Here is a 26,544-nt window from a genome sequence, read left to right on the forward strand (position 1 = left end):
TTGTGGTGCCCCGCAGGGCAAGTCCTCTTGGTCTGCTGCACTTTTATAGGTCTGTAAAATGAGGGTATAACAGCACCTACTTCTTGGCAGGGTGGTAAAGAATAAATGAACCTACATGTGCCAGTTGCTTAGAACAGGACCAGGCAGGTGGGAAGCCATGGGTCCCTGTCAGAATCAACTGCACTGCATCGGTCACACTGTGAAGTCCATGGCCTGCCTTCCCTTCTCCTGTGGTAACTGGGAATTGAACTCAGGGCCTTTGCCTTAGGCTACATCCCTGGCTCTCTTCACTTTTTATTTTGAGACAGGGTGTCTAGATTGCTCAGCTGTCCAGGTGGGAGTGTCTCTGGTCCCCCAGAGGCATGAGATTACAGGCATGCGCAGCCATACCTGGCTCGTCTGGTATTTATTGATATACATGTTTAATACACTAGCCCTGTTAGGTTTTTTACATCATGCCCCTCATTAGGCATAGTTGGCCCAGAAATTCTGGCACATAGCATAGTGCTAAAAGCCTCATGGTACTCATCTGAATGTTCCAGAGAGGCTGGGAAGCACCTTCTTCAGAGAAAGCTCGTTTCCATGGGCTGGGGATTTAGCTCAGCGGCATAAGCGCCTGCCTTGCAAGCAGGCAGTCGCGAGCTCGATCCCCGGTACCGATAAAAAAGAAAAAGACAAAAAAAAAAAAAAAAAAAAAAGAAAGAAAGCTCGTTTCCAGAGCAGCAATGGGGCAGAGAACTCTGGACCAATAATCAGGGGACCTAGGTCCTAGCCCAGTGTCATTTTCCACTCCACGGCCTTGGGGATGTTGCTTATCCTCTTTAGGTGTTAATTTTCTTTGGTCATGGATCTCAGTTGATTTGTGTATAAAGTGGGATAAGAATCACAACTATCCCAGAGCTCCTAAGAGCGAGGGGCCAAGTCACACTGCTCACTGATGTGGACGAGGTGCTGTGTGCGGCCGGCGTGGTTCTTCGGCACCCAGCTCAGGGCCCCGGGGCCCGTGACCCACTCACTGCTTCCCTTATACCTCTCAGCTGCACTCCTGCCTCTTGTCCTCAGCCCAGCTTGTCTCGGCCTAGAACATCTTTCCCCAAATAGCCCCGAGGCTCATTGCCACACTTCCCTCACCTCTTAGGCTATTTTTTTCCCCATAACTGTATAGATTTTCTTATGTGGTATGATTACTGCTCATTATTGGTCTCTCCTGAGACCAAACAGGAAGCTCTAGGAGAGAAGGAACCTCTTTCCCCTTTCCTGCTCCCAAGAGCTGGGAATAGAACCTGGCACTGAACAGCTGATGAGTAAATGTCCCAGGTGCCACCGAGTAAGTGAATGAAGAATGTCCTGTATTCAAGGTGCATGCTTACTGAGTTTTGGTAGCCATCCTAAATGTGGGAGGGATTCTAACCCCTTAGGCATCTCTGTTCATGAGAAAGCATCTTTATTCAAAAGCTCTGGCCTTGCTTTCCTGCTCCTCTTCCAGGGGACATGGCCTGGAATGAGCCAGTGACAGCCTCTTCCCGGCAGGTGACAGTCACCGTGCCAGCTCTTGACTTGGTGAAGTTAGTCTTCTGTAGACACCCAGCTTCTCTGGAAGATTCACTTGCATCCTCTTTTGTCCTGTTTCCCTGCTCCATCACGGGGTGGCAATGCCTGGTGCAAGAGTGGGCTCTGCAGACCTGGGAGCCCCGATGGGCTCTTGCAGAGTGGAGTCTGGGCAGGAAGCCCTGTTGCAGCCACTCGGCCAGGGAACTGGTCATCCCTGCTAGGCTGCCTCTGTCGGAAACCTGCCCCATCCTGTGCCTGTCTCAAGTGGCTCGATGCTGGGTCAGGTAGCAGAGCTGTGCCTTTTGACTCTAAAATTCCAACACCAAACCAAATGCTCCCAGTTTTAAAAAATGAAACTTGAGGCACAACGGTCCCAGGCTGTCTGCTGCTCTCTGTTGACACATGGCTCCCGGCATCCACCTTCACTGCCACAGCACCCTGTGCACAGCTCTGCAGCGGGTGTGTGACCTGGGGCAGCTGCGACAGGCTCACCCACTTTGGACTCCTCCCTCTTGCTCTTCTTTCCTGCTCCGCACCTGCAATGCTCCCTGGCTCGAGCTGCAACACCCGAGGGCCACACACCCTGCTCACAAGGGCTCGTGGTGTTCTTTGAGTCCCTGGATTGGGCCCTTCCTTCCTGCCTGCTGAGATCCCGCAGGGCAGCCTTTCACTGCCATGCTCATGGTCACTCTCGGCTCCACGTCCTCTCTGACCAGTGAGATGACAGAAACTATCTACTGAATGTCTGTGTGGGCTCAGGCCTGGGGTCTAGTATTCTCTGCCCCACACATTTCATCCCAGGAGAGGTCAGTCGGGGAGAGGGTACTGCTCCCCATTTTGCAGATGAGGAAATTGGGTTTTGAGAGGCAAAAACCTGCATGTGTCACTGCAGCTCATGGCAGCGGTGTGGTCTCTGGGGCCTGGGTACTGCCTGGCCCGCACAGCTGGCACTTGGGGCTGTGTTTAAGGTAACAAGGTAGACAGCACGGGGTCGGCCCAGAGAGCCAGCTCCTCAGCGAGAGTGTGATCACTTCACCTGCAAAGGTATCCAGGGACGTCACCAACAAGATAAGGAGCACCCTTCTGAGACCTCCCTGAGAACCAGAGATGCCTGATTTGTGGCTTTTTTTTTTTCCCTATATAACAGCTCAAAAACCACTTTCAAAGAATGAAGTTAATCTGGCTGTCCTTGATCTCCGGAGAGCCTATGCTGGAGTCTCATGACCACTTCTCCTCTCTCAGTCCTGGCAAAGCAGCCCCGACAGACACATCCAGGAAGCACCCAGGCACAAGCAGCCAAGGCCATGGGAGCCACGAGGTCAGACCCACAGCAGGACAGCGCCTTCCTCCTTGTCCATGTCGCTGGCGGGGAGAGAGTGGCACAGGCTCGGAGGGAAGCAAAGCTCGTTTGCCTGTTCCCCTCCTGCTTCCAAATCAGAGCATCAGACAGCACACAGCTCCAGCAGAGATCCCATCTCCTTTCCAAAGCATTCAGAAAGTAGTGACGGTAAGGCTCCAAGTGCCCAGAAACCGACAGCCTCGGTGTTTTCATTAAGCCCTTAACTTTTGTAAGCAAGTGCGCAGTATTGGATTTACACGGTCTCTTAAAACGCATTAAACATATTTTTAGCAAAGAAATTCGCACCTGTGAGTTAGCAAGCAAACACCATACTTACAATGAAAACCAATTTCCAAGGAAGACTATAACTCTCCACCTTACCCCAACAGACGCCCTAGTAAAGGGGACCATTTACTCCTTTCTGTTCAACTTCTTTGGGTGGAGATTCCTCCAGGTATGGGGCACCTTAACACCTTTCCAAAGACTGGCCAAGTAGAGACGGTTGGTGCCCTTCTTTACTGCTGAAAAACGGCAGCTCTGAGGGGTCAGCGTCACAGAGGGGCAAAGGGCAGAGCTGGCACTCAAACCCACAGCTACCTCTCTTTAGCCCGCATATGGCAGTGGGGTGACGGATGTGGCATGGGTCCCCTCAGGTCCATGGGTCCCTGGGGATTCTGAGTCCCTGCAGTCTTCTTCCTGGGAGGTCTGCGTTCCGCTCACCTTTCTATGGTTTTGGGTTTGCCCTCCTCCAGCCACCAGAGAACACACAGGCCAAGGCGGTTTTGAGAATTGAGCTCTGAGGCCCTTCTGTCCCTGACCAGATGCCTGGTAACATCAATCTCCCTTCCTGGAAGATGCTGCTGCTGATGACGTTTGTCACTCTCTCTATTGGGAGGCTATAAAATAGAAGTGCCCCTTTCAAAACCAGCTTTTATTAAGAAGCTTTCCTTCTGCCTTAGGGACACTGTTAGCTGGAGAAGAGGTGTGTGGCATGCACTGTAACCACGCTGACAGCCTTTGTCAGCTGTCTAGCAAGTTTGTTGCATCGACCCCCACTAGCAAGGTGCAGGTCCTGGTAGGAGCTGTTGCTCGCTGGCTTTTATGTCTGGCATGACTGCTTCCTTCTCTGTGACCAGATCCTCAGCTGTGAACCTGGAGGAGGGAGGGGGGACGACGGACTGCGAGCCAGGGATTCAGTGGCTCAGCAGAGGCTCCAGGCAGAGCCAGTGCCCCACAGACCATTACTGCTGATCCCACTGCAGTGTCCTGAGGTGTCCACATACCTTCCTGCTATGTGGTTCTCTCACTGAAAAAGCCTCAGGGTCTTAAAAGTCTCCAAGGGTAAATTGTTACATATGTGTAAGCAAATTGAAAAAGAAAATAAGTGAACTGCCCAGGTGGTAAGATAATTCAGGTAGAAGCAGGAGGACCAGCCACTTACACTTCCCCGTGAACCAGCCTAGGCCACCTTGGGTGAGGCACCATGCCTCTCTGGATCCTGCTGGCAAAGTAGAGGTGGTTAAGATTTGCATCTGGACTGAGTCAGGACTCTTCCATCCGTAACTGGGTGATTTGGGGCAACTTAATCTCCCTTTGCCTCAGTCTCTCACCTGCAAAATGGGGCCAGTCGAGAAGGTGGTAACCCGTTTTGTGAGGCCTTTTGCACAGAGCACAGGCCAGTGTCAGGCATGACTATAGGTGTGTGTGGACAGCCCAGCCCGCTGCAGTCCTGGTCACCCAAGCTCGATACATCATTTCCACAATTCGGATCGTGGGCATTGCATGTAGCTTCCATCAACCCCAGATCGGGTGGTCTTAGACAGTGGTACTCCCACCACCAAAAGTGCCTAACACGTCAACTTGAATGGAAAACTCTATTTTTTCTGTTTCCACCTATTACACTGATTATAATGTTTTTGCTTTTCTTCCCATGCAGTCTGGAAATCTTGAATAAATGTCAAAAAGAATTCCCTGAGTCAACTATATGTAATATTATTAAACTCTTAGGAGGGAGGGAACAATTTCCTATACTGCCAGAAGCTTAAAGGGATATATTTTCAATTACATTATTCAATAAATATGTTACTCAGGGCCCAAGTGATGTGGCTATGCTTTGTCGTTGACACATCAGGGGTTTGCTCCCTAGGTGGAGCCCGGTGTTGCCCTGCCAGGGATGGTCCCACAGTGACAGCAGCAGAAGGGGCTCCACAGCCCTGCCACTGTCACCCCACTGACTGGGTAACAGCAGCTAGCCCTCCTGCCAGCTAAGCCCTCTGGCTTTGGGAGCAGGACCGAGGGGCTCGAGGTCAGAGGGTCCAAGGACAGCGACACCTGGGCTGGGCCCCGGACCAAAGCAACTCCATCTGGTTCCAGGCCTCAGGTGAGCCATGTGCAAGCAGGGCAGAGTCATCCTCACAGCCAAGCATGGCTTTCAGTGGGCAGAGGGCAACGGTGGCTGCAGCCTCACACTGGGCTGGGACAGCAGCTCTCCTTCAGCCTTGGCTCCTCAGGTTTCCCACTCTGGATCCCTGCTGCCCTGGCCTCCCCTCTGTGGCCCTGCATTAACCTGCTGGTGACCCCATCTGCAAGTGCCATCTCCCTCCTGCCGGGAACCTTCTCCAGGCTCCTCTCCACACCACAGTGCAGGCTATGTGAGTGTGCACACCTATCCATGGAAAGCCTTCATGTGCCCATTTCCGCAGAAAGACTGAGGGGTGCAGGTCAGCCCGAGCCCACAGTGAGCAAGTGCTCAGGCTAAGTTGCAGATTCAGCCTTGCTTTCAAAGCTAGGCCTGGCCTTATCACCTAGTGAAACAAGATACATTCACCTGCGACTACCTGAAAGCCTGCAGACAAAAGAAGAAGCAACTACATCCTTGTGATGACTCCTCGGCTGGGAATAAGAACATAGGACTCCACTAACAAGTCACTGGGGGACTAGGATGGGAGTGCAGTCAGAGCCAGCTTCAGGGAGGGAGCTTCCTGACTCATGAAAGACAGGGCGTCACTCTGACCACGCGAAAGAGGGACCGAGGGAGAAGCCCTCTCAGAAATCCTGGAGCAGACAGCACAGTGGGGTGGGGCACAGGGATGCCAGGAGAGGAGGTCAGGTCCCCGCCCCAAAGGAGGAGGCAGGTGAGGACCCTGCTCCCTGCCTCTGCCTTGCTTCTCACTCCAGTTCCTGTTCTTTCTCTTGGTGGGTGGCTCTCAGGGCCACGCAGCAGGCCTGAAGTTTGGGGATTCTGGGAACGCCCTCTGAGGCTAAGAGGCCTTTGGAGGCAGCGGGGAAGCACCGTGCCTGCCACCTGACCCTGGTGCCAGCCCAGTCCCTGTGCAGCTCTGGCTGCCACAGGGCAACTGCAAGCTAATGCTGGCTTCTCATAGCCTCTGCCAGCTTCACTCCCCAAGGATACCCCTTCCCTTCTCAGAAACTGCACAGAAGGAAGGGTCTTCCAGGTAATGTCGCTGGGCAGGACACATGTGGCCTCTCTTCTCCTCTGGAGCCTGTTCTTGTCTCTGCCCTGCATGGGTCAGCCCATTCTTTGTGGGCCTTTTAGAGAGAGACCTGGTTTGTTCCCAGCCTGGACTGCAGGTAGGCAGGGCACGCTGAGGACCTTAGGGAACTGCCCGAGCCTCAGTTCCCCCACCGGGAAACAGCAGCCACATCCCTGTGTTCAGCTGTGAAAATGTGAACTGACCATCTGGCAAGGACACACTGGTGCCATGTGAGGAACGACACACTCAGGGTCTCATCTGCCCCTGTATGCCTTGGTCTGCAGTGCCTTGGTCTCGGGAACCCAGAGCAAGGGTACACTGGGCTCCTGGACGCCTTGGCTCAGACTTTGTCAGCTTTGCACTCCCAGCACTTGCCACCACACCCAGCACGCAGCAAATGCTTAACGGATATTTGCTGACTGAGTGGTGGGAAGCAAAATAAGCCCTATGAAAACCCTGCCAGCAAAGATGGACTTCCGGAACATTCATTCATTCTTAATCCTGAGTCCCTTCGAGTCACCAGGCACCTTTCTTCAGCTCACCACACAATTGCTCACACGTCCTTCCCCCAGGCAGCAGACCCCAGGCAACTGAGCCAGGAAGTTTCTAAGAAGAGCACATGCTCTGGAGATCCTGCCTGGTCAGCCGGCATGGGCCAGGCCTAGGGCCTCCATAGGCTTCTTGGTTCCGGTTCAGGGGATGTAATGTGCCACCAGGGTAGTGCACGACTGGGACCAGAACAGGAGGTAAGTGCCTCTGTGGAGACTAAGGCAAGTACCAAAGGGACGGGGGAGGCAGTGTGTCCATAGTGGAGGGAGGACAGTTTGGCCCGCCAAGGGATGAGAGGGGAAGCCTGGAGGAAGGTGACGGCAGGCCTCCGCTGACCACCCTGCTGTGGCAGGGTAGCCCACTGTAGAAGCAGCATCCTGCCAGCCCGTGCAGGTGAAGCAGTCCTGGGTGCCAGGGCCAAGAAGCAGGGGCCAAGGCAGAGAAGGGTCTCCCGCGGGAGGCAGGCGAGGGGCCTCAATGTCATGTCTACGAGAAGACCTGAGCTCCAGCAAAAATCCACGTGGGCCCACAGCCACCGTCACAGCCTCTCAGGACGGACACCAGCTGGAAGAACCGCCAGGCCGGGCTCCCGCCCCTGCCGACCTGACTCAGCCCTGCACCTGCGCACTGCAGGCAGCCGGGCAGGGAGGGGAACAGGGAAACCCTGCGGCCTCCGCGTGCTGCTTTCACTTTCAGGTTCCCAGCCCTGCCCCGCCCCTCCAGCCAACACCGAAAGACCGGAGGACTCGGGTTCCAGCCCAGGGTGGCCATCCAGCTGTGCCCACACCCCTGGAACTCACTGCCCCCCTCCTCTGAAAGTGTCCCCTGCTGCCTCCCCGGCCCCTGAGCCCAGACAGGCTCCCAGGGCGGAAGAGGGAGCTCTTGGGGACAGCCTCTCCGCCTCCTCCAGTGGTGGAAAATGTGACTTTCCAGAGACACTGAGATCCATGGGGGAGTAAACAAACTCTGAATTCCAGAGGAGGAGGAGAAAGGGCCATAGTCCTCCTACCCCACCCCAGCTACAGGGACCAGGCACTTTTCCAGCCAGCCAGATGGAGCCCGTCCATCTGCTGCCCTGCCCAGCAGCTCTTTCTCTTTCGCTTTCTCAAAACTTCCCGGTACACAGCCACAGCCCCCATCTACCTGGGGATCTGGGCTCCGACCACACAGCACCTGCACTGTTTACTGGCTCAGTACCACCTGGACTTGCCAAGGCTGTGTGGGGCCATTTAGCTGGAAAGTGGAGTCTGTCCTACAGGGCCTCGAGGAAGGCCTGAGCAGCCCCCAGAGCCAGGCACCTACAGGTCTCCCACAGGCAGCTCGGCCTGCTGAAACCAGCTGGTCAGCAAGGGGCAGAACCAAGCCATTCTGTGTCTTCTGGGTCTGTGTGGCCAGGGAAACTGAGGCCAGAGAGGGATCCTGACCCGCTAAGAGTCAGCAGCAGTATGGGGCTGACTCAAGTCTCTCATGCCTGGCTGAATACGGCATTTCTTTTAGGCCACACACTTTTTCCAGAACAGTAGAAAAGTTCCACATCGGTGCACCCAGGCGGAAAGGAGATTGTTCTCCAACGCACATCTGGGAGCAAGGGGACACTGCTAAACATCTGTGCTTCCTTAGGGCTGGATTTCTCTTCTGAAATGAAAACATCTCATGTGTTCCCAGCGTCCCTGAGTGTAAGCCCCAGTCCCAGGACAGTTCACGAGAACTGTCAGGTTACAGTTTAGGACATTGTATCCAGCTGCATCATTGAGGGAGGTGTGCAGGAAGGTGTTCCTTTATGCAACTATTTTATTAAAAATGATAATCTGCCCAAACACCCTTCAACTTTATTACAGAGCCCCATAATGAAGTAGGTAACTAGGAGTAAATACTGGCTTCTTCAAACCTAGAATTAGGAGTATTTTCATGGATGGTTTTTAAGCAAACAGCCAAACATTACAAGAAGGTATATCTTTTTGTTCCCACAAGGCTTAATTTGCAGTTGAATGTCTGCGAACTGAGAATTAGGAAAGGCTGAGAGCCTTGAGGAACCCAAGCACTCGCTGTTAGCCTGCCTTTAGGGTTACCAACAGCATGCGGTGCAAGGATGTTTCATCCACTGCCAGGACAAATCCCTCCATGCCAAGTCTCCAACAGCTTGTGTCCTGGATGGCCAGTGGAGGTCTATCGGCACTGCCTAACTCCAAAATCCCACAGATCTGTGCTGAGCATCTGCACGGGGGTAGAGGACCATTTCCTTTGGGGTGCTGTGATGTCACATCTGGGACACAGAAAATCCCTCCCAGTCTCTGCAGAAGCTGAGGGTCACAGTTGGGGCACTGGTTGGCTTTGGGGGTGCCTAGCAGAACAGCAAAGCTGGAGGCCACCAGGACTCAGCTATAGCTGCTAGGTGGGACCCAGGACAGGGAATGGGATGAAAGGGACATAACAGTGACCAGCATCTTTTGTCCTGGAGACCACCTGAACTGCAGGACAGAAGGTCACCAGCCGTTATGAACTATAAGGAAGCACATAGCATTTCCTGTTCTCAAAAGTCAATTCAAATGTCCATCACTCCTGCAAAGCAAAACTGAGATTAGAGGGCGGGTGGGCAAGGCTTTCCAGAACCTCAGAAAGAAGGAAAGCACCTCAGGGTGGGCACCTCTGGGTCTAGTAAGTCGCTCTGCCCAAGACATTTGCAGTCCAAGAGACAGAGAGACAGCCCGCAGGTCCCTCGGGGTGTCAGGACTGCCCCACTCTGCTCTGCCAGACAATCAAAGGCACACTGTCATTTCCAGGGTCCCAACAAAGATGAAGTTCACCAGAACAGCATGGAGTCGCCATACTCCAGGTCTTTCTCTGGCTAAGCTCCACTCACTCCCTCCACATTTTAGATGATTACCTGTGGCAGACAGCTCTATGCAATGTTAAAGCCCAAAAGCAAACGAGAACGGGACAAGACAATGAAGCACAGAGTCCTGGGCCAGCTTCCACTGCTAGCCATTTGAGGCTGTGTGTGTCATTTCCCTCCTCTGTGACTATGGAAGAATGTGCTCCCAACAAACTCACTCAGGCCTTGGAGCAAGCTGGGGACCCACCTTGGCACACTCGCTGGTCCTGGGCACGGTAGGGGGTGGGAAGGGTCAGAGGAAGGTGTGTGGTGGAAGTGTACAAGAGGCTAAAACACAATATCCCAAGCACCCTTCAGTGTCAGCATGCAGTGGGGGGGGAGGGATGCGTCACTAAGATAGAGCTGACCATGGAGCCACTGCCACAGGGTGACCCAGACAATCCACAGGGCAGGAAAAACTCAGGCTCTGAACTTCTTTCTCAGCCTCTGGGATGAGGAACCCCAGGAAGGGATGAGCTAGATTGATCTCAAATATTGGCCTATTATGTGCTTGGCTGGCTGGTCACCATAGGAGCCTGTGCACACAAGAATGATGTCGTGTGTTCCAAATCCCTGTGCCCTCCACTGCTGTCCTTCCCCGGGTGCAGGCAGGAGCACATGAGTGTAGGTGTTAGACCCTGGGCCTTCTCTGCAAAGTGCGTTGAGCGTGGACTCTTCTTCTTGGCCTCTCCCAGCCTGGTTTCCTCATCTGCTCTGGCCAGGGTGCTCTCGGGAGGCAAGAGGCGGCAATGCTGGGGGGGGTGGGGTGGGTGCTGAGCTGAGGGCCGCATTGAAGGCTCACAAACACGAGCCATTAGCACTGACTTGTTATGATCGGCATCGTTAGTGCTTGGCAGTAATTAGGGGCTCATTAAATGTTAATTTTCTTTATGCCAGACTGGCTGCTCAATGCAAAAGCAAGCTGCAATGGTATTCTACAGAATGTAGGAAAGATAAATAGGTTGTAATTTTAAAAAAATGTTTCAGTCTGTTCAGCTCACCAGGACAGCTCCTCCACATCCACCAGGAGGGAAGGCTGAACAGTGTCTCCATCCTAAGATGGCACAGGGCTGGGTGCCAAGGAGGTTGGTGCAGGCTAGGGCTTTGCCTGACTCCCACTTTCAGGGCCACATCTAAAGGAGCAGAGCTGAGGCCTGCCCCAGGGAGAAGGGGGTGGCAGCTGCCTCTGAATAGAGAAGAGAACAAGATGGGGATGGATGGTGGCTGCTGGGGTGGCTTGGCCCAGCCAGTACTTAGGGGGACAGAATCCTGACCAGCTGCCAGATATGGGAACCCCCCCCCCCAAGTTTGCCAGGTTCCCTGGAACAGAGCAGACAAGACATGTTTACAGAGTGTGTCCTTTAGTGTTCCCTTCCTCTGCCCAGCAGTTTCAAATCATGCAGATACAAAATATCGGCAGCCCAGCCACAGGGCACAGTGTGGAAGACCTGCGAGAGCTGTTGTCTTCTGGGGCCCCCAAGGGAAAGAGTCACAGGCCTCTGTCTGCAGAAGCAACTGCTAGGCTGCTGGGCTCATCTGTCCCTGCAGGCTGCAACTCGGCCAGGGACTCTCCCAGAGGTTTCTTGCAGTCTGTCACAGAGAGCCTGTTAGTCTTGCTTCCTTACGTGCACATACACACACACACACACACACACACACACACACACACACACACACAGATCAAAATCCAAATGTGACAACTTTCCTGTACGGCACAAGATGATCCAGTAAGATGATTAAGATTTAGTAAATTTGATCCGCTCTCTTGCTTCATGTATTTTATCTTGGTTCCTCCAAAAGGTGTAAAATGGTGACAAAGTTGCCAGAGGACAAGGACTCGAGGATGTGAATCTGTGTTAGTGCTGAGAAGCACTTTCGCAGGTCTGCTACTAATCCTATCCTGCCATCTTTAACATGTGGAGCCCGCAACTCTGGAGGGGGGCAGGACCTGGGCTCAGCACTGGCCTTGCTCAGAACAAGGCACTGAACCTTCAGGCCTTTCCAAAACAGCCCCATGGAGACAGCGCAAGCACATGGCTCTGATGTCACTCAGATGTGGCTTTACATTCTAGCTCTGCACCTTACTGTGTAGCCAGTCCAATGGAATTCCTAAAACCATGGCCTCCTCATGTGTAAAGTGGGTTAAGTTTCTACCCAATGGAGCAGTTAGAAGCACTAAGTACAGTGGGGGTAGAATATGCTTGGTTTAATGGCTGGCAGGGTCACAGGCATTTGACAAGTTTGCTTTACCCTCACCACGTTTAAAAACAGAGTGAGGCTTCCAGGTCCAGCTCTGTTGAGAAGAGTGGAGGGCTGGAAGCAGGAGAGACCAACGCAGCTCTGTGTCTACCCAGGTGGCAAAGGAACTCCTGACAGCAAGGAAAGGTCATGGCTAAGCCAAAAGAAGGAAGCGGACCCAGGTAACACCTGGATTCCACGTCCAGGTGACGCAGTGCAGGACGCAGAGAGGATGGCAGGGGGAGGCCAGGAGTTCTGGGACCCTGGACAAAGCTCCCCTGCTTCCTGTTAGACCTTCATGTTTCCCTCTTCTCAGGCTATGGCAAGGACCTGTCACCAGGGGCAGCAGTGAGCAGTAATCCATTCCACACCCCTGTGGGTCCAGCACAAAACTCACAAGGCTCTGGGGGAGTCACGTACCGTCTGTACCACCATCCACACAGGCCACAGACTCTTCTGGGAACTTAAAGAGTGGGCCAGTCCTGTGCTGGTACTGGGAACAGGAGACAAGCAGGAGGCTGTCCTTGCGGGAGAAGGTGGCTCAGAGTGTGTCAGGGTGACAGTTGTGCAAACATATTAGAGCTCACAAGTGAATGGCCGTTTGCTCAGCACACTTGCCTCTCAGAAGAGGGAAGAAGCATCTCCATCAGCAGCAGGCAGGCTTTGCTGAGCTGAGGGATGAGTCCTTCTGCTGAGGAATTACACATGCAAAGGAAGGAAGGAGAGAGAAAGAGTGATGCTTTCGGGGTTTAGGGATCCATCTGGTCTGATGGAAGACAGTGTTATAATTTGTGTCTAGATGTCCAAAGCCTCACAGAGTCACAGAGCTGTTTTGGAGGTGGCTGGATCTAGGGTTTGTGATGCTGGGATCAACTGTGTGATTACTAAGTCAGCCCACTGCTTGGTTTGGCATAGTTCTGGCTAGGATTAAGGGTGAGTGCTGCATCCACCCAGGGTGGGCAGCCTGCGTACAACACAGTGGACAGAAAGAATCTCATTTCCCTCTTGTTGCTTCTGCTGCTTTCTACCACAATGAAAGGCTGTCCCCTGTGCTGTCTGCCGCCCTGCCATGGAACCAGCCAACAATGGACTGGAAACCTTCACAAACTGTGAGCTAAATAAACCTTCCCCCTTTAGCTTTGGATGGCAGGTATTTTGTCTCAGCAACTAGAGAAAAACAACTAGGGAAGATGGAGTAGATGGCAGAGGCAGAAGTAATTACAGCCAAGTATGCCTTGTAGATGGAGGTATAGCTTCCAGGCAACCACTATGTGAGGGCCAGGACGCAGACTCAGTCCTGTAAATCAGAAGTTACGAGCTGCTGGTTTGCATATGGACTGGAGAGGTCACGAAAACATTTGTAGTACCTTTGGATGGGGCGTATGCTCTCTCCTTGGATCTACTCCTCACTGTTTCCTACCGCTCCCTGCCCAGCCCTTCACTCTCCAGGCTCCTTGCAAAGCCCTTGGATGCGTGTGGGCCTATGACTTCAGGGGAAGTGAGTGAGCCATGAACAGGCTTGATGTTTTAGAACTACATATCAGTGCAGCTGAGGAAGGGAAAGATTGGGACAGATGACACAATGCGTATTCCTTCCAGCCAGATTTCCTCCTTTCCTCTTATTTGGGAATAACGGATGCAAAAAACCAGCTCTGGAAGTTTCAACTCACTTTTGTGCAGTTGCGCCCAGCATTATGTCACCCTCCTATTTCAACACATGCAGGACACATGCAGGACTCTCTCGTATTCAATTCTGTTTATTGGTTCAGCAACAATTTATTGAGCAATGACTCAGCCAGGCTGGGTGCCGGGGGAGGGGATGGGGACATGGGGATGAGAGGATAAAGTCCAAGCATTTAGCAAGCTTAAGTCTCCACACGCACTACCACACATGTGCCAACACTATGGGCAGCCCAGCGTGGTGGTGACCCTGCACGCAGCCTGTCACCAGCAGGTGGGTGTCAGGCATGGTGTGCCCAGCAGGAGGGAGGGTGTCTTTGGTCCTGCACTTCGACCAGCAAGCAGCCTCCACAGAGGCAGGACCTGAAGCTTCTGTTGGTAAGGGAGCAAATCTATTCAGGCTGCATACTGTGTGGTCAGGGAGTCTGAACAAACTGAGCAGAAAGCACCCATTATTTCTATCCTTTGCTGTAACTGACACATCTCTTCCTCATCCAGTAACCTCTGCGTTTATCCCTGACTCTGCTTCCACAGATCAGTTAGTGTTCCACTCTATCCCCTCACCCTGAAGGATGAGCAGGCTGAGCTGGTTACAAACAAGGCCCTCAACAGGGTCCCTTCCTGCAAGCTGGAGGAAACCAGAGGACTGTCCATTCTGCAGAAAGGACCTAAGGCTGCCCCCTTCCTAGCTCACTGTTGCCCCACAAATATGGTATTTTCTCTGACTTGGGAAGTAGGGGCATTGCACTCTGGCTTGGACGTGATGGAGTCAGAATGGGGTGTCTCAGCCCAGGAAGGGAAGCCCCGTTCGCTGGCCCTGCAGGACCTATGACTCCAGGGTGAATCCTGCAGGTTGGAGGGGAGGCTGCATGTGCAGTGTCCATCCCGGGCCACTGGGGGGTGGCCCCTCCTTCTGTGGGGCAGGGGTGGAGCTCCTAGTCAGAGACAGGACATCTTGACGGCCCTAGCTGCTGTGACTCAGAGCTTATGGTCAGAGACAGGGCAGCAGCAAAATGATGATGCTAGCCTGCCTCCAGCGCACTGCCTAGGGCCCAAGCGCTGGGTTCGGTTTGTCACGTGGACATCCCTTGAAAGCCATAACACCCGTGAGCTTGAGCAGGGAGGCAGCTTCTGCGAGCCCAGCCAGGGGCTCCAAGTCAAGGGCGCCCCAAGTGTCTACTTGCTGGGCAGGGACAGAGTGGACCCAGGGCGAGATACAGTGGCTATCTAGGCACCCAGGAAGTATGGTCCAGGGAGGTGTCCCACCCGGGCCTCCCTGGGCTGGGAGCAGGTGTCTCTTTACCTTCTGCGCTGGGTACCTCATCTGCTTTGCCCCAGCCCTGGTAGCCTTGGCCAGACTGATGTGCGAGCCCTGCTCATCCCCTCAAGCCACACGACTCTCCTCTTCCTGAGCCTCAGTTTTCCCAGCTATGAAATGGGGTAATGTGGAGAAATTGGAACTCTCACATGCTACTGGCAGGGATGTTAGGTAGTGTGGGTGATCTGGAGGACAGTCTGGCAGTTTTTAAAAAGTTACACAGAAAGTTACACAGGGCGTAGCAATTCCTCTCTGAGGTGTTCCTGTGCCTCTCTAGGTATCCACGAGAAGCAAAAACCTGTATTGCAAAGGCTCATACATAAAGATTTGCAAGTGCCATTTTAATATTCAAAAGCACAAGCAGGCTAACTACTCATCCACTAGCAAATGGGTAACAAAATGTGGTAAATCCAGTGGAGACTACGTGGCAACACCGATACCTGCTACAACGCAGAGAGCTCTCAAAAGCATTAAGCTAAGTGAAAGAAGCCAACAGAAAAGACCACAGGTTCAATCACTCTCCCTGCATGCATCAGGGAAAGGCAAATCCACAGAATGAGACAGAAAATCAGGCTCCCCTGAGCGGGGCAGGGAAGAGAAGTCTGGGCAGCGGCTGCTGGTGGGCACATGGGCTCTGTCTGAAGGATGACGGAAATGTTCTAAAATTACTTTGTGGTAAGTGTTGCACACTTCTGTAAATATAATAAGTATCAATAAATCACACAGTTAAGGTGGGTATTAGGTAAGGTCTATCTCAGTGAAGGTATTTTAGAAAGTGAGGCTAATGCTCACACCTCTGCCAGAGTTGCAATGCCCGACACGCAGGGTGTGGTGATCTGGGACATCATACCTGGTGCTCATTTTGCTTCAGTAAGCACCTGCTGCCTTCAGGAACTAAGCTGATCGCTCCCTCGCTAGCTGGATCCCTAAGCATGTCTTTGCCTGCATTCGCCTCCTCATTAAGAACTTTTGGTTGCTGCAGCTGCTGCAGACGCCATGCCTGGTGTGGGCAAAACCTCTCAAGTTAGGGTCCAAGAGCCCCATTCTGGGGTTTATTCTCTGCCCGCCACCCTACCTGCTTGTAGCACTGCCGTGCCAATGACACAGCTTATGACCCAACAGTACTGGAGCATTTGGTAAGTTAGAGAAAGCTGTGGAGGAGGAAGCCCCGAGTACATGTCCCTCTCACCGCTACCCTCAGCCAGGTTTGTGGCCTGGCCATGGGAGTGAACCTGCTGAAGGCACAGGAGGCCGAGAGTGCCAGCATGGCATGGGACTGCCTGGCTTCTGGAGCCCTTGCACAAAGGATTTCCCATTTTGCCACACAGGAACAAGAGAGTCCCAGCATCTCTTGGGGTTCCTATGAGCACACCCAAAAAGCACCTGGCACTGTGCCTGTGAGGTCCCTCAGGGCTGGCCGCGACAGCCATGGTGCCTGCTGCGGTTAGGTGCCAGTGGCCGTGAACTTCTGAGGGCATTGTCTCTTACTCTTGCAGGGGCTCAGTAGGTGCTGCCTGGAAAGAGGAACAGATGAAGGAAGGGAAGGCACTGGGACGAGCTGGATGATAACGGAGGCAGAAAGGCCTTAAATTCCCACAGAGAGAAGCAAAAATCACACTCTACCATTGGGCTGGGTAATCTCGGGCCTCTGTTTCTCTTAGCTGGACCACTGGGCTGGGTAATCTCGGGCCTCTGTTTCTCTTAGCTGGACCACTGGGCTGGGTAATCTTGGGCCTCTGTTTCTCCTAGCTGGACTAGGGGGATCATTAAAGTTTCTTCAGCTAGAGCACTCTAGACCCTACTAAAGCACCATTTGCTAAGAGAGTCATCCCCGCCCCTATGTCTTTCTAGTGCGAGCCAAAGTGAGCACTGTCCAACTGCATCCTACTGAACACACTCTTAATCTTTGGGGTGCATAACCTGGCAACTTAGCAGACCAAAGCTGGCTCTACTTGCGCAGAGCCCTGGCTCTTACAAAGAGCTTTTCTGGGCTCTTTGAGTCACTTCTGTAGTGCCGTTCCCTGGGACAGAGTGACAGGTAGGTCTACAGGCTAATGAAAGGCACAGCTCTGCCATGGCAGGGCTTCGAGAGTGCTCCCACTTAACCCCCCGCCTGACTGGCACCAACTGCTCTCTTTGCAGGTCTGGCCCACCGGACAGACTCTGTCCAGAGTTAGCTGTCAGCTCACATTTCTCTGTCTATCCTGCTTCCACTACCAAAGCCGGCAAAGACATGCCCCGCTCTGCCAGGGCCGGCACCCTACCTCTCCTCCCTTAGGAGACTAAGAGCTCCAGGTCTGGCTAGCCGGCGTGCAAGTATCTTAAAGATTCTGTTTCCAGGAAGGCAGGAGGTGTGGGGCAATGGAAATAACTTCCAAACGTCATCCTCCCCAGGCCACAGGGATCCCTGGAAATGCTGGGTACACCCAGGGTCTGGGGGGCTGAGATGGCCTCGTTGTTGGAGCAGTTCAGACCTGTCTCATGTTTTAAGACCAGTGGGAACATAATATCAGCTGAAAGGCAATTTCTGTGTGCTATTTAACTAAATGGCTCTGCAGTCGGCAAGAACCGCAGGCAGATGTGTTGATTCAAAGGCTCCCAATTACAGTGATCCTCTTTTATTGTATAAAAACAGCAACAGGGTCGTTCTCCACCTTACCGAGGCAGTTCCCTCTGCCCCAGCCGGCCTCCACTGGCTGATAAGGTGGAGCTGCACCCTGCAAGTGGCTCCGATGCGCCTCAGGCCAGGCTCATTAGCCCATGGGGTTCTGTCTCCTGGGCTCAGGAGCAGGTGCGGTACTGCCGGTGTGCTCTGCTTCAGGCTCCGAGGGAGGTTCTCGCAGGTCTGCTCTGGATGGGTGGCGGGTATAGCACTCTCGCTAATAGGTACGGATCTGCAATTCTTGCCTTGCTAAATTGTCCAGACTGGTTTTGAACGTTCAATCCTGTTTCAACCTCCTGAGTAGCTGGGATTACAGGTGTGCACAACCACCTCACCCCCCAAAGTGTGCCAACACTATGAGCCTAGTCTCCAGGACACTTACACGCACTTTGGGAAGCCCCGGAACCAGGCCACTGTACTTTTGCACCCTGGCCCACTGCCTTCCCGTTGTGGTCCTGAGCAGGGCTGATCCCTCTGAGCTCAGTTTCTGCTCTGCAGCGGGATTACACCACTGCTCCCTATTTGAAACAGCAAGTTGTGTGTGGGTGTGTGTGGGTGTCTGGGTGTGCAGGGGCTCCATGCAACTGTGTGTATGTGCTCTCTATGTATTCAGCTTCGCTGTGGAGACACGAGAGTTGGCCCAAGGGAGGAGTGTTTTTCCTGAGTCTTTCTGCAGCAACTCCTTCTGGCCACTCTGAGAGGTCCCGGGGTACAGGAGTTTATTCCTCACACTGAACAGGGCTCCAGGGTTTTGCTGGATTCCCCATAAGGTAAACCCAGCATAGGGTTCCTACCCTCCACCCCAAACCAAGCCTGTGCCCCCTCATATCATGCCACTACCTCTTACACTGAAGGGAATGTCTGGGTCGCACTCCTTCCTATTGATCTAGTGTGGATCAATAGCACATGAATTTCATTCACTGTGGCCTCTGTTATGTAGTAAACAGTATTGCAATGAAACATCGTGCAACAAGATTTAATCTCCGTAAGTGCTTCTTTATTGGGAGAAGAGGTGGGTAAAAGAAAAGGGGTGTGAACTGTGGCTTTTATAAGATAAAGTATCTTCCCTCGGTACAGGTAGGAGTCAGCAGGAAAACTGCCTCCGGCCCTGGTCCTCTTCCCCTCATCTGAAGGTCTGGCTGGGCACTGACACACTGTCGTCAGGCCTGTCCCTCATCAGGGTCTGTTACACATACAGCATTGCCAATCAACCCCTCTTCGATGCATGACTACAAGTGCAAGAACAGGAAACAGATGGTGGGTGGATGTTCTCAAAATCACAACCTGTTCCACGTAGGGTGGGGGGCTTAGAGAAGCTGGGGAGGGGAAGAGGAATCTTTTTCCAGTTCGAAATGAAACTACTTTGTCAATACCAAACACAACGCCACCTCACTGTCCATCAGAGTGTCCCCTGCCACACACAGCTCACCACAGTACCCGGACGCCATGCCGGCTCTCCCTGGGGTGCTCCTGGGAGAGCTCTCCATTCCAAGGCTCACACTTGCCACAAAATGAGTGCGAGGGTGTATGGCAGAAGGGCACAGTAATGAGACAGGGATACTAAGGGTCCTGGGACTGATGAAAACCCCACCCCTGTTGATGACTCAGCCCCTCAAGGACACAACTCGGTCCTGTCCAGGAGGAGACACATCATTTGTTGAGCACAAGCCTCATGTCACGACCGAGCCAACACTTTTATAAACATCTTCCTAGGCTTCCTAACAGGCAGCTACTAGGATGATCTGCATTTTAGGGAAGAGATGGAGGGACAGAGAGCCAAGTAATAACACCAAGGTGAGTGTGGGCAACACCGAGACAGACAGGGCAGTGTGAGGAAGCCCATGGTGGAGGGCCCCGGAGGGCACCCTATCCATGGACAGCATGGCCAGGGTGAGCAGTGGAGGTATGGTGGGGTTGACCTGCCCTGGGCTTGGGGAAAAGTACATGCACATTTAGTACATGCACCTCCTGCAGGTCCAGAGAGTTATTAAGGATGCAGGGCAGGTCTCCTCCTGGTGGGGCTGCCGACGTCTGCTTAGCTTGTGATTCTTACTGGCAGGACCAAGGCAACCTCCCTGCAGCCCATTATTTCCTCACGCCCTGGTCTGAAGCCCCCTGGAGCTCACTTCCCATAAACCCAAGCTAGTTTGTCTGCACACAACTGTCAGTCTTCACCCTGCCTACTTCAACCACATGCCATCCTTCCCCAAAACCTGCCGTGGCTCCTGAGTGACAGACTGCAAGCAGCTGCCGCAGCGTCCACCCTACCTCTCTCTGGTCAGCAACCTCCCCACAGCTCTCACTTCCCAAGCATACAGCCTCCAGCTGCTCACTGTGGGCAGCACATGTTCTCCTGGCCGACCCTACCTTCCCCTGACTGTGAGCCAAACCCCAGCTTGTTCATGGCAGCAAATACCCGACTGCCCCTCTTCCTGGTAGGTTTGGGACCACTCTGGTGGATGTGCTGAGGACGGAAGACCTAGGGAGGACTGTCCCTTCCAAACTCACCTCATTCATCTTTCTTGCTCTTTCCTGGAATGCGTATGTGAAGCCTGGACACACAGCAGCCGTCTTTCTCTCAGATGACATGTCTAAGGCCTATATGTAAGGAGAGTGGCCAGACATCTGAGCAACCAGTGGTACACTAAGGCATCGTCCTGCTCCTGTGACTGCCAACGTGAATGTGGGCTAGTGTGGATGCCACTCTAACAGATCCTTCCAGCTCGGTCAGAGCAGCGTGATTACGTCCTTCCTGTGGGACCTCGAGGTTACTCCGCTCAGTCGAAGTACTTACTCAGCTTGATTTGATATGACGAGTGTTCCCTGCCAGCCTGCTCAGCCTCCCAGGGGGCAGGGGTCTCTACCTCACCAGTGTCTCAGAGGTGCTCTGCCCTGAGGCCAGGCTTCCTCTCTGAGCATCTCTGCGGTGCCCGCCACCACACACACACACACACACACACACACACACACACACACACACATATGGCCCTGTGGGTGCTGGGACCCTGTTCTGCCACTCTGCTCAGGAGCTGCTTTGCCTTGGGCAAGGTGGCTGACCTCTCCGTGCTGAAAGGGTGAGCTCACATCACGGGCTTGTCATGAAGACAAAGTGGTCTAATCATGAGCACTTAGAATGGGCCTGGCATATCAAAGTGCCTAATAACCCAGCTCTTATTAGTCTAATGAACAGTTGCAGAATGAATAAATCAACACAGAGTTGCTAAAGAAATGAATAAAGAAATACAACCCAGATGAATTCCTGGGTTCAGACCCCAGAGCAGGGGCTACTGCTGTTTTCCTGAGTGCACCTGTCTCCACCTTTTCCTTCTAAGGACCGAGCTTGTCCAGGGAGCTGCCACAGCACAGGGCTCAGGCCCAGAGGCCGGCCTGCCTCACAAACGAGCTCTGCCTTCACCCTGTCACTTGATCAAGCCCCACAGTCTCACCGCGCCTCAGTTTCCTCCACCACAAACTAGAGACAGGAGTGCCTGGATCACAGGTTTAGGCAAGGATTAAACCACTGAGCGTGCAACGCACACGGCGTCGTGTCCCGCACAATGCACAAGTGTTAACAAGTCAACAGACCTTGTCATCAGTCTTTCTTTGAAACACACAACATCTGCAAAATGCTCGGGTGGGGTCACCTGTGGGTGCCTGGACTCAGCACCACATCAGGAGACACCCTTTCCCAGTGCCGACTAACATCCAAGCCATTGTGATTCTTCCCTTTAACGGAGAATTAGCTGGATTTACTCTAAAACAGTGGCCTCTGCTGTTACCTTCAGGTGCATTCTTAGCTGACCTCAAACCAAGCTAGACAGAAAAGTTCAAGGTCACAGGCAAACCATCAAGAAGCTGCTTCTAAATAACACAAGTCTGCACATCACATTTCAGTCACTGTCAGTGATGTGCTCCAGCCTCACTTGTCGATTTCCCCTCTCCGGCCTCAAAAGATGTGTATACAACTCTGGGCAACTTTTCCTTTAAACTTAAACCTTTATGTTGGTTTCAACCACTTGACGGTTCCATTCATCTATTTTTACCGTTAAACATGCCTTTTTACAAGATATTTATTCCACTTGATCGTCGTCCAACTGCTTTTTGACATTACTGCCTCGGGACTGAACGGCAGCATACACTTGCGGCCCTTATAAATAGGAAATCACCTTTTGACTTAACTCTTAAAGAGCGATCAGAACCGCACCCTCGCCACCCGCGCTGCACCCACGCACGCATTCTGTTCAAGGCCAGGAAACACGCGAGGGTTTAAAGAGGGCCCGGGACCCACAGCGGCAGTGCGGGGCTCCTGTCCCCCAGCTCTGATCCGAAGGGGCCTGCCTCAGATCCGGGAGCTGCTAACTTTCAGAGAGAAAGTAGGGAACTCTGAAGGCCCCAACAGTGACCCCGGTCCAGGCAGAGAAGCAGCTCTAAGAGAGGCAGTCCCCATGTACCAACTCTCTCCTCTCCCCAGCCCAGACGAACAAAAGGCCATCGGGGAGCAGCTGGAGACGGGGACCCCGCCGGCTCCGACGCCCCTGTCGGGGAGGCCGGAGCAGCGGCGGCCGGGCTCCCGTGGCTTCCGCAGGGCCGGAGGGGCACGATGCTCGCGCCTCCCAACTTTGCGCTGCTCCGAGCCGTGCGGCCTCCCGCTCCGCCGCAGGGAAGGGTGAGTTTGCGGAGCTGCGGGGCCGAGCCGGGCGGCCACAAAGACAGCGGCGCCGCCGCCGAGGATTCGCCTCCGGTGGGGACGCGCGTGGGCGGGCGGGGCGGCTGCGGCGCGCGTGGGCGGCGGGCTGGGACCCCGGGACCCCGCGCACCTGAGCGGGGTGCGACACAGCGCCGCCTGCGGCCCGGCGCGCGGCTCCCGGCCCACGGCGCCCGCTTCCTGCCACCGCGCCACGGCGGGCGCCACGGCCAGCGTCACGGGGCGTAGGCGCGGGCGGGGCGGCGCGGGCTGCGTCCCGCTCGGCCCACGGCGCGCGCGGCGCGGCCCGTTCCGCGGTGCCCGGCGCCCGCGCAGCAGCGCCGCAGCCGGCCGGGCGGGGCGGGAGCCGCGGCGCGGCGACGTGACGCCCTGTCGGAGCGGACGCCATATTTTTTTGTGGCTGGTGTCGACACAGGCAAACGCAGACATGTCGTTCCTCTCCGGCTCCCGCTCGGGCTCGCCTCCGTCCCAACTTGTCACCGCAACTCCCGGCGGCCAGCCGCGGCCCCGGCCCCCCGCCCCCTGCCCCGGAGGCGCCACCCCGCCCCCGGTGGCGGCGGCGGCGGCGGCGGCGGTGGCAGCCCGGCCGGGTCCCCGGCGGCGCGCGCGGAGCCGGCGCGGTGGGAAAGTTGGGCTGGAGTGCGGCGCGGCGCGCGGGGTCGGCCGGGGGCGGGGGCGGCTCCGCGCCCGCCCAAGTTTCTTACCTGCGGCGCGGGGTCGCGGACGCGGGCGCGCGGGGGCCCGGCTGGGCGCGCGGAGACGAGCGCGGGCTTCCAAAATGGAACTCTGCTGCTCCCCACCACTCCCCACTCCCCGCCGGCGCCGGCCCCGGCTCCGTGGGAAACGGGCAGCGCCGGCGCGCCGGACGGACGGGCGGAGGGGCCCCCGCTCCGAGAACGGTGGCCGCAATTTTAAAAAGAAAAAAAAAAAAGAAAAAAAAAGAAAAAAAGAAAGAAAAAAAAGGGGGGAAAATGCCTCGATCAGTGGGGAATCTACGCCAAAACCCACATGATCTGTAACGTCAGCATGCGTATTTGCATACGATACCACCACCCGAGCTGGCACCGCGGCCGGCTCCGCACAAAGTTACAAAGTGAGGCTCGGCCCGCGGGCGCCGGGGATGTCAGCGCAGGCCGAGCGGGCGGGGGAGGCCGGCCCGCCAGGCCCGGCTCCCGGCCGGGGGGAGGGGGGTGCGAATTAACTTGGAAGTCCGAGCCCAGTAACGGACTCGGTGGAATCTTTGCGAGAAGCCGAGGGGGCGGCGCGAGAGAGATCATTGAATATTAAGCACGACCCTGCGCGGCCAAGCCCTCGCGGTACAATACCCATTTTCTTTACGAAAAGTTCAAGGTGTCAGCGATGAGCGACAAACTGTTGATCCTGCCCACGTGGAGTGGCGGGCCATGGGGGCGCGCTGACGGGATCGGCGCCCCAGCCCGGGGAACTTGCGCCCCTCGGCGCGCGTGGGCAGAGCGCGGGTGGGGCCTCCCCGCGCCCCGCGCCCCGCGCCCGGCGCTCGCCTGCGGGCTCTGGGAGTGGTGAGAAGTGTCTTAAAGGGAGACACATTTTGCTGCTGGACTAGTGACGAGAGGGCTCGCGAGGGCGGGGAAGGAGGAGCCCGCTTATGTAACTACGTGGAGTCACATCGCTTATTCGGGGGCATTCTGGGCTTTCGACTTGCACCCAGTCTGCGGCTGGTTAAAGATCTCCAAACTTTTTCCCTGAGGAGCCAATAAACAGACGCTCGGGAGCCGGCTTCAGCTCGCCGGCCTGCGAGCTCGGGGTTCTCGGCTCGGAGCCCCGCGCGCGCTTGCAGAGAGGTCCGGGGCCAGTGGACACACTCGGAACCGGGCCAGGCCCGCGGCCCCCGCGGTCGCCTCAGACTCGGGATTCGTGAACTTGCTTCTGGGGCAGGCGCTCCTTCCGCGACGCCTGGCCCGGGGGCTGCCAAGCTTGGGACCCCGCGCGGCTACCCGTCTGCGCCGCGCGTTCCTGCCTCGGTGGGCCCTGCTGTCTCCCGCGGGGGTGGGCGCCCCGGAGTGTCTCGGGTGGGCCAGGCGCCACTGCGCGGGGGCTGGCGCCAGTGGGTGGCGGTTGCCGTCCGGCGTGTGGTGTGGACGCTGAGCTCCGAGAGAAAACAAAGGCAGCCCGGCGGCGGCGTCCTCCCGGCCCGGCCTGCGGGTCTGCGGGCGCGGAGGGGCAGCCCGCGCTCTGCTCGGCTCTGCTCGGCTCCGCTCGGCTGAGGACGAACTCTAGCGGCGGCGCGGCTGGGCTCGGCGTGCGGGTGCAACAGGTGGCCGCGCGGCGCGGCGACGCGGGGGACCGGATGGAGCGGGCGCTGGTCCTCGCGGGAGCGCCTGACGTTTCTTGGGAGGAGCAGGTAGTTAAACGGGGTTCCAGGTCTGCCCTAGTGGTGTTTCTGTGACGTAAACCTTTATCCCCATCCCATTTTTAAACCATTAAAATAATGCTGCGCACAGGTTTCGGAGGGCAGAGCCCTGTGTGTCGTGCTGTTTCCTATGTGTGTGTTTTAGCAGCACAGAAAATAAGCTCTCGGCCTGGGAGGGGGTCTCCAGCGTGAAGCCTGGGGAGCAGAGCAGCAAACCCAGCATCCTGTCAGACCTCTGCATGCCTGAAGCCCGCCCTTGCTGTCTTTCTCTGCACCTGAGCCTCTCATCCGCACGTCCCCAGTCTTCTCCCGCCACGTCCCCAGGGTGTGCCAGAGCACTGAAAGGAAGAGGGAAACGAGATGAAACAAACTAGCGGCTCAGCATTCTTACAGCACATACCTTGCCACACCCTCCCAGTTCCCCACCATAGATATGCACACTGCTTTCCAGCCTGTTTACGTGGACATCACGCGGACCTCAGGGAACCTGGTCCTATTTTGAAGCTGCATCTCCTCTTGATGGTCATTTATGTTAGAGGGTTTCTTTCTGTCCTTGTTGCTATTGTACCGAGAATTGAACACATGGAACTCTACCACTGAGCTACAAACCCAGCCCTTTTTATTATTTTGAGCGAGGATGTTGCCTAGACTGGGCATGAATTTCAGATCCTCCTGCCTCAGTCTCCCAAATAGCTGTGATTAAAGGTGTGTACCACCTGTACACCAAGCTTGCCTTGCCTCCACGTCATTGCCACCTGCTTCTGAGTGGATAATGGTATAGACAGGTAGACAGATAAGAGAGAGGAGAGACAGACACACTCTGGCCCCTCTCTCTGGGAGCAGCCTCGGAAGTTCTCAAGACTGCTTCTGTAGCAGTAGGCAGGCTTTTGTCCTCCTGGGGGCACCCAGCTTCCTTAGGCATTATTTTCTTAGACCCTCCCTGCAAGTGTTATTTCCCCAGTTTTATAGATGGTGATAAACTTCTCCAAAGTCCACAACCAAGTCCACCCAATAGCAGAACCTGGATTCCAACCTTTGTCAGTGGCTTCAGAACCAGTAAAGGACATAAGAAGGTCATGGTTTCTGCTAGATGCCTAAGTGAGGAAAGTATCTTCCCGTTTCATGTTTTGGTGAAATGGAAATGGCAGCAGGAGAAGAAAATCCCGGTCTGGTGAGAACATGGCCACAGGGGCACGGAAGGGCAGCAGAGCAAGGCCACTTCCCTCCAACTGCCTGACTCCTGCCCATTTTGCTGGGTAAATATTTTTTAGAATAAGACTACAAACTGTAGAGAAACAGGCAAGAAAAAGAAAACAATTAGTCCTGCTGGGTACTGATTATAATCTGTCCATAGGTTGCATTTATTCTAAAACTCTTAAAAGAAGCAGAAACCATCAGTGATGAGTTTGCCAGCTGTAGCATGGGCAGCTACCACCAGCCTCACCTAGGGTAGAGGGAAATGCAGTGTGACCTTTGAGCGGGCAGGAACGGGAATGCACAGGAGACCGGTGTCCTTGCACTCCCTGCCGTGTGGTGGAGGTTCTGTGCTTCCTATGGCACTGGTGCCACTGGAGCTGGGACTCGTGCCTGGGGGTTGATAGCAAGGGCTTGAGTTGGCAGCAGTTTGAACTTGCTTAAAGTATAGAACTGGAAGTTTATGAAGAAGGCAAAGGCTGAATATGTGATGATTTGATCCTCATATCAATCCCTAAGCTAGCAGAGCCAGTCTTGTCCATTTTACAGAGGA

General features: G+C 54.8%; 1 protein-coding gene across 3 annotated transcripts in view; it reads right to left on the bottom strand.

Moving 5' to 3' along the window:
- Zhx2 (zinc fingers and homeoboxes 2) overlaps positions 1-24,825 on the bottom strand; it is a 136,315-nt gene extending 111,490 nt beyond the window's left edge. For 2 of the 3 annotated variants that reach the window (XM_063231148.1, XM_063231149.1), the window contains exon 1: positions 23,113-24,824. The gene's annotated coding sequence lies outside the window, so the exon portion shown is untranslated. Of the gene's footprint in view, positions 1-23,112 lie in introns of all 3 variants that reach the window. The other variant, XR_010041245.1, reaches the window with a different exon arrangement.
- Positions 24,826-26,544: the final 1,719 nt, after the last annotated feature.

This window comes from Cavia porcellus, unplaced genomic scaffold, assembly GCF_034190915.1.
Source record: "Cavia porcellus strain 051 isolate PalLab524CR breed Dunkin Hartley unplaced genomic scaffold, mCavPor4.1 scaffold_19, whole genome shotgun sequence".
Classification (NCBI taxonomy): domain Eukaryota; kingdom Metazoa; phylum Chordata; class Mammalia; order Rodentia; family Caviidae; genus Cavia; species Cavia porcellus.